This window comes from Neophocaena asiaeorientalis, unplaced genomic scaffold, assembly GCF_003031525.2.
Source record: "Neophocaena asiaeorientalis asiaeorientalis breed wild unplaced genomic scaffold, Neophocaena_asiaeorientalis_V1.1 scaffold473, whole genome shotgun sequence".
NCBI classification, from domain to species: domain Eukaryota; kingdom Metazoa; phylum Chordata; class Mammalia; order Artiodactyla; family Phocoenidae; genus Neophocaena; species Neophocaena asiaeorientalis.
In genome coordinates this window covers 2,349,039-2,356,263 of record NW_020174935.1, presented here as the reverse complement: position 1 = coordinate 2,356,263, position 7,225 = coordinate 2,349,039, and the positions used below count along the sequence as shown (strand labels likewise).

The following is a 7,225-nucleotide window of genomic DNA, read 5'->3' as shown; positions in this document are numbered from 1 at the left end:
GATAAAGGGAAGGACGGCTTCCTTATGTAGTAGCCCCTCTTCATCTTTATTTACAGAACTTTCTTCAGGATCCCTTTCAGGTGGGGCTCTTAAGACCCTGGATTAGGGTACTTTATGAGCACTATGGGGGCGGGAGAGGGCGAATTATTCATTCACTCAATAAATATTCCTTGGGTGACTGTGCCTGGCCCTTTGGGGTGAAGCAGCAAGGAAGACAGGCCCTCCAAAAGCTAACATGTTAATTGGGAAGGACAACATTTACATACGTAAGTCATTTCGAATGCTGCTGCTTACTGGGAAGGGAGTTTATGCATGTGGCAGGCGTGGCAGTGTGGCAGGTAACTGGCGACAAGGAAGGGCTGGAGGGGACAGCTAGTGCACAAGGCACGAGGAAAGGGAGCGGGTGGGTTCAGGAAGCATGGGTGTCACCGAAGGCCGCTGTGGCTGGAACAGAGATGGAGGGGGAGTGAGGTGAAGGGGGTAGGGGGCAGGCTCTGACCTTGCTAGCCCCAGGCAGGAGTTGGGCTATTTGTCTGGAGGACAAAGGAAAGTTGTTGACTTCTGAGCAAGCCATTGACATGACCCTGTTCGTAGAAAGATCCCTTCGACTACTGTGTACAAAATTGGTGTTTAGAAGAGGATTGGCATGGAGACAGAAAGACTAATTCGGAGGATGTTGTACTGGATCCAGGCAACAGTCCCTAGAGTGGTTTGTGTCAGCTGATGGTGGTGAACTTTATTTAGGAGATGAAATCGTCAGGGCTTGACCATGGATTGGTTGTGGGTGATGATGGGAAATGATGTGTCAAAGATTCTCCCAGATTTCTGGCAAGAACAACTAGGTCTGAGGAGAGGGAGAATGTTCATTTTCGACATGTTGGGTTTTTCTGGCTGTGCAGCGTGGCTTGTGGGATCTTAGTTGCCCGACCAGGGATTGAACCCCGGCCCTCGGCAGTGAAAGCGCAAAGTCCTAACCACTGGACCGCCAGGGAATTCCTTGGATATGTTGAGTTTGAGTTGCTTTTGAGACACGCAAGAAAAGAAGTCAGATCATTCCTTAGAGAAGACTAGAGCTCAGAGCAGCGGGTTAGTAAGCAAAGCCAACAGAGAGTGAGCAGCTAGAGAGGCAGGGGGAGCAGAGGTGGCACAGAACCCAAGATGAGGGGGGCATGGGCAGCAACATGACATGCTTTTGAGAGATCCAGTTAGAAGGTAACCGAAGAAAGCCTGTTAGATTTAGCTGTCTGGAGGCCCTTGGCCCAGGCAATTCGGATGGAATGGTAGGACAGAAACCCAGATGCAGTGAGTTGAGGAATGGCTGGGAAAAGGAGACACAAAGACCTTGAGAATAGGTGGTTCTTCCCAGTTGGTGGGCGGGAACATGGGTTTGAGAAGAGTTTTTTCTTTTAGGTTGGGAGAAACTTGAGCCTGTTTAAATGCTGAAGGAAAGGCTTAATAGAGAAGAGCTGATATTCAGAAGAGGGAAGAGGGAGGCAGTCTAGGACTGGGATGGTAATTCACCATCTTGCTGTCCTACCAGCACAGCTTCACATGGCCCAAGATGACTGCTTGAGCTCCAGTCATTTAGTCTGAGTTCATCCAGCAGGAAGGAAAGAGAAAGGTAGGAAGGTGGCATTTGCTTCCTCCTTTTTTTTTTTTCACATCAACATTTACTTGCAAGCAATCTCCCTTCCCTTTTAAGGAGACTTTAGAGGGCCCTCATGATGCTTCTCCTTACATCGGAATGGCAGTAACCTAGCCCCATGGCCGTATCTCACTGAAAGGGAGGTCAGGAAATGAAGGCTTTGGACTGAACTACAAAGTGACCAACTACAGTTTCTGTTACTGAAAAAAGATTGGGAAATGGATACCAGGAGCTTATGTGCAGTCTCTGCCATGAACGGGGTTGCTGAGGCCTGGTGGTGTGTCTGTTGAGGGAGAGTCTGGAAAGAATTAAGATTTGGAGTCCAGCCCACTCCATTCTAATTCTGGCTCCATATCCTGTCGCCTGTGTGACCTTGAACAAGCCACCTGCCCTCTCTGAGCCTCAGTATCCTCCTCTGTAGAATGAGAGTGATAATCTACCTGACAGAATGACTGCAAGGATTAAATGAGATGCCACGGGGAGACCTGACCTGTGGTAGGTGCTGATGTTTATTACATTCAGAGTAAACTTTAATTTTTTAAAAGAGAATAAACACGCATCGAGCACCTACTGGATGCCAGGAACTTGTTGGATGTTTTTTCATCATACACTTATTTACTTCTCACTCCAACCTGGTGAGATAGGTATTGTAATCTCCTAATTTATAAAGCAGGAAACTCCAATTCAGCAAGTCATCCAACATAGAAATGTCAGGATTTTGAACTCAGGTCTGACTCTGCAATGTTGTGATATAATAAGACATGTATATTTCATCTTTGTCCCAGTTCCTAGCGCAGAGCTTCTGAAAGGGTTTTGAAATTTCCTGACAGAGGTGATAGGAGCATCTTTTGTTTTTCGTAACAAGCAGCTTTCCACTGTACTGGAGTTTACGGTTAATGAATGACTGGTGTCTGGAGGCCCCTAGATAACTTCAGGTTGGGGGTTAATCGCAGAGGGACCAACCTTGTGATTAGCGGATTGGAACTTTCAGTCTCCCTTCCCCTGCCCCAGGGAGGGGAGAGGGGCTGGAAATTGAGTTAATCACCAGTGGCCAGTGATTTCATCAATCATGCCTATGTAATGGAACCTCCATAAAAACCCTGAACGAAGGGGTTTGGAGAGCTTCTGAGTTGTGAGTACATACACTTCCTGGGAGCGTGGTACACCCCAAACTCCATGGGGACAGAAGCTCTGTTCTCTGTGGACCCTACCAGATCTTGCCCTATGTACCTCTTCATGTAGCTGTTTGTATCCTTTGTAATAACCCGGCAGAAGTAAGGTGTTTCCCTGAGTTATGTGAGCTGTTACAGCAAATTATGAAAGGTGAGGAGGGGGTGGAGGGAATCCCTGATTTGTAGCCAAATTGTACAGAAATGTGGGTAACCTGAGGAATCTCTACTTGCAACTGAAGAGGGGGACAGTCTTGTGTACTCGGCCCTTAACCTGTGGGGTCTGCACTGACTCCAGATACTTAGCATTAGAATGAATTAAATTACCGGGCGCCCCATTGGTGTCTGCAGAGAGCTGGAGAATTGCTGGCTGGGGGAACCACACACTTGGTGTCAGAAGTGTCCTGCTGGGACTTCCCTGGTGGCACAGTGGTTAAGAATCCGCCTGCCAGGGCTTCCCTGGTGGTGCAGTGGTTGAGAGTCTGCCTGCTGAGTCAGGGACATGGGTTCGTGCCCCGGTCCGGGAAGATCCCACATGCCGCAGAGTGGCTGGGCCCGTGAGCCATGGCTGCTGAGCCTGCGTGTCTGGAGCCTGTGCTCCGCAACGGGAGAGGCCACAGCAGTGAGAGGCCCGCGTAACGCAAAAAAAAAAAGAATCTGCCTGCCAATGCAGGGGACACAGGTTCAAGCCCTGGTCTGGGAAGATCCCACATGCCGCAGAGTGGCTGGGCCCGTGAGCCATGGCTGCTGAGCCTGCGTGTCTGGAGCCTGTGCTCTGCAACAAGAGAAGCCACCACAATGAGAAGCCTGTGCACCGCAACAAAGAGTAGCTCCTGCTCACCGCAACTAGAGAAAGCCCACGCGCAGCAACGAAGACCCAACGCAGCCAAAAACAAACAAAATTAAAAAAAAACAGTGTCCTGCTGTTGTGGGTAAAAACACGTTAGTAGGAGACACCAAGGCCTTTCCTGGCAACCAGTGAAGTAAGCAGACCCGCCAAGGCCCTTCCCAGCTAAGCCTCGGCATAACTTCTTCAAGTTTCTCAGACAACCACGTGTTTCCTGCCTCCATCTTTGTCCCTGTTGTTCCCACACTTGCCTGCCCGCTGAACTTCTGCTCCATCTTCAAGACCCTTAGCAAATGAAAGCCCTTGACATTTTTCTTGATCCTGTAGGGGAGCAAAAATTTCCCTCTGCCCTTCTAGGTTCCCTTTGGCTGGTCTAATATAATTAAATTGGCATAAGACAGATCAACAGGAGAAAAACAATCAAATTTAATTTCGAACGTCCAGGAGCCCCAAACATATGAAGCTCAAAGAAGTGACTAAAGCAGGCAGCTTTTATACCTTGTAGGCAAAGAAACAATTACTTGTGAAGATTTGACAACACGGAAGCCTTTTTGCTTGGGGTAGCAAATTAATGAAGAAGTAACAAAGTTTGTTTATACAGCCTTCTTGGCCTTGAGACCTTGAATTCGCTATCTCTGGCGATAAGGATGCCTCCTCTCCTCCTGGTAGAGGGTATCTTCACATGGGAGATTTATTTCCTGCTTTTTCAGGGGGACAAAGGAGGGTAAGCATGTTCTTGCACGGGCTGTTTCCCAAGAAACTTTAATTCAAAATAATCAATATGCCAGAGTGGCATGTTTGGAGGTGGCCTGCCCTGAACTCCATCAATTCCCTCACCAAGAATCACTCCCTCAGTCATTTGTTGATCATTTAAAACCACAGAGCTTCCCTGGTGGCACAGTGGTTGAGAGTCCGCCTGCCGATGCAGGGGACACGGGTTCTTGCCCTGGTCTGGGAAGAGCCCACATGCCGCGGAGCGGCTGGGCCCGTGAGCCATGGCTGCTGAGCCTGCGCGTCCGGAGCCTATGCTCCGCGGCGGGAGAGGCCACGGCAATGAGAGGCCCGTGTACCGCAAAAAAAAAAAACAAACAAAAAAACACAGTTATTGTTTGGAGTGGCCTTTCCGACGACAGGAACTATGGCATTTCAGCTCTGGGTCTCCTCGTAGGCCCTGGGGAAGCTTCTCAGTGACTGTGTGTGGCATCAAATTGATTGAAGAGTCAGAGATGAATGGATACATTGGTAGATGAGGCAAGTGGGGGACAGGCAGTCCCAAGGTCCCCAAGTGACTTACAGGGGAGCTGGGACTAGACTTGGGGCTTCTAGATAACCCCCCAATGCCTCTTTCCACCCCTGACCCCCTAACCAATGCACCATGATGGGTCCTTTTTTCCAAAATTCCTCGAGTCTGATCTTCCAGGGAGCAAAAAGACGCTGGGCTCAGCATGGCACTTGGGAGAACAAGCATTAAGTCAGCGCCTCCTGTTTGCAGGACACTGAGCTCCCAAGGGGTAGGGGTGGATCCAAGGAAGTCTGCTGGGGACAGGCTCCCTTCTCTGAGGTCACCGTGCCTGGGAACCAAGCTGTAAAGTGGATCCTGTTTTCTCCAGGACAACCCTGTGGGTCAGGGTTTGCCATCAGTCCAAGTCATGCTTCTGCCAAGGAACAAAGATGTCACAGCTGCTGACCTTGATAACTGTTTAAATGGCCAGAGCAAGCTCCAGGTGCCCAGGTGGACAAGCCACCTGGCGGGGACAAGGGCCCCGATGCACGGTGAAGCACACACATGGCCCGGGACATCAGATAACTCCATGCCACCACACCGTGGCCTTTCCAAACCCCCAACAGCAGAAGAACAAACAGCCATGTAGCTCGTTGGCCACCTTCTGGGAACTGAGAAGGGCTGTGCCTGGGGGTTGGATCCGCCCTTTGTCATGAGGTCTTCAGCAAGGCTTTCTATGGCTCCAGCAAGCTCCCCAGGGAGCCAGGAGATGCCATCAGTCCTTTGTTCAGCCTCACACACAGCCCTGCAGCGAATCTGGTTTGCAGGTAACAGCTTGGAAAGGTGCTATTAAAGACGCTGAAGAATACTTGGAAGAGAGAATAGCTGATTCGTCCACATCCCACCACCCTCATCCTCACCCTCCTTTCTGCCTTCTCCATTCTGGCTGGGAACCCAGGCAGATATTTTGGCCTGGTTGCCAAAAGAGAATGCAGAGACCACCTTGGGCTGGGCTCTCTGCCTTTCTGGGCTTTTCTTGGTCACAAGCATTTTTCCATGGGGCTGTGTGGTCTTCATACTGACCATCTGAAAGGATGCATCAGAGTCCTTTGAGCACCCCCTCATTTTCAAATGTTAGCTGATGAGCGTGTTTCCAGTTGGGGGCTATTATAAACAGCTTGGCAGCAGTCATTCATATGATTGAAAACCATTCATTAAATTTCTTACAGAAGCACAGTGAAATACATGGCGGAGGGGGGAGGGAATGATTTGCTTTACAATTTTAGCAAAGGGGAAAAAAGAAAACAAGGGGAGAGAGATAGAACCAGTGGGACAAAATCAGTATAATCTGGGGTGATGCGTGAATGGGATTTTATGGTGCTGTTCTCTCCCTTTTTTGTGTATGTTTGAAATTTTTCATAAGAAATTAAAAATAGAAATGTAAACACAGTTCCTGCCCTGAAGGAACTCACAGTCCTGTGAGGAAACAGACAAGGAACCAGACCCTGGCAAAGCAGTATAGCATGGGGCTAGGGGACCCGGAAGAGGGCCACCTCCTCTACTTAGGAAATCAGGGAAGGCTTCCCAGAGGAATGACATCTTAGCTGAGGCCTGAAGGATACATAGGAGGTGGTCAAATGATATGGAAGGGAAGGGTGTTCCAGGCAGAGGTACCTGCAAGAGCATACAACTGGTAGAGAAAGAAAGGTGGCATCTAAAGCCTGAAGCGATGGTCTGTCTGGCTTCAGTGCTGGTGAGGCTGAGCCAAAGCTGGAGCAGAGGCAGGGGCAGGACCAGCGGTGCTTCGTGAACCGTAAGTGTCTGGGGGCCTCCAGGTGCCTGGCAGCTGGGGAAGGATGTGATCAGATCTGGATTTGAGGCCGATCGTTCTGATCTCTGTGATTCCTGGGCGCGGGGTGGATTGTGGGTGGTGGGGAAAGCCCCAGGCGTCCTCATGTTCGCAGCTTTCCTTTCCCCTGAATTACTCCTTTAAGATCATTTCCAGAATGCTCACCCCCGCGTCGTGCTCTCAATTTCTCTGTACACTACTGCTATCTTCACTTTGGTTTACCTCTTCAAAGATGCTGTGACCTCTTTGAAAGCCGGGGCTAGGTTTTACTCGTCTCTGCAACCCCAGTGTTTCGCACATAGCAGACACTAAATAAATGCTTTGTGAATGAATGAACTTTTATTGAGCACGTACCAAGTGCCAAGCACTTTTCTCAGTGCTTTACACATATTACTTCGTGTGCAGGGTTGTCATAACCACTCCCGTGGAATGTGTTACTATTACCCCTGACTGGGATATGCCATCAGACCATGATGCAGTTCTAAAGCTCTGA

General features: G+C 49.5%; 1 long non-coding RNA gene across 1 annotated transcript in view; it reads left to right on the top strand.

Moving 5' to 3' along the window:
• Nucleotides 1-10: 10 nt before the first annotated feature.
• The window catches only part of LOC112410770 (uncharacterized), a 15,252-nt gene continuing 8,037 nt past the window's right edge, over nt 11-7,225 (top strand). The window contains exon 1 of the long non-coding RNA XR_003005501.1: nt 11-266. This is a non-coding gene — a long non-coding RNA (uncharacterized LOC112410770). The remainder of the gene's footprint in view (nt 267-7,225) is intronic.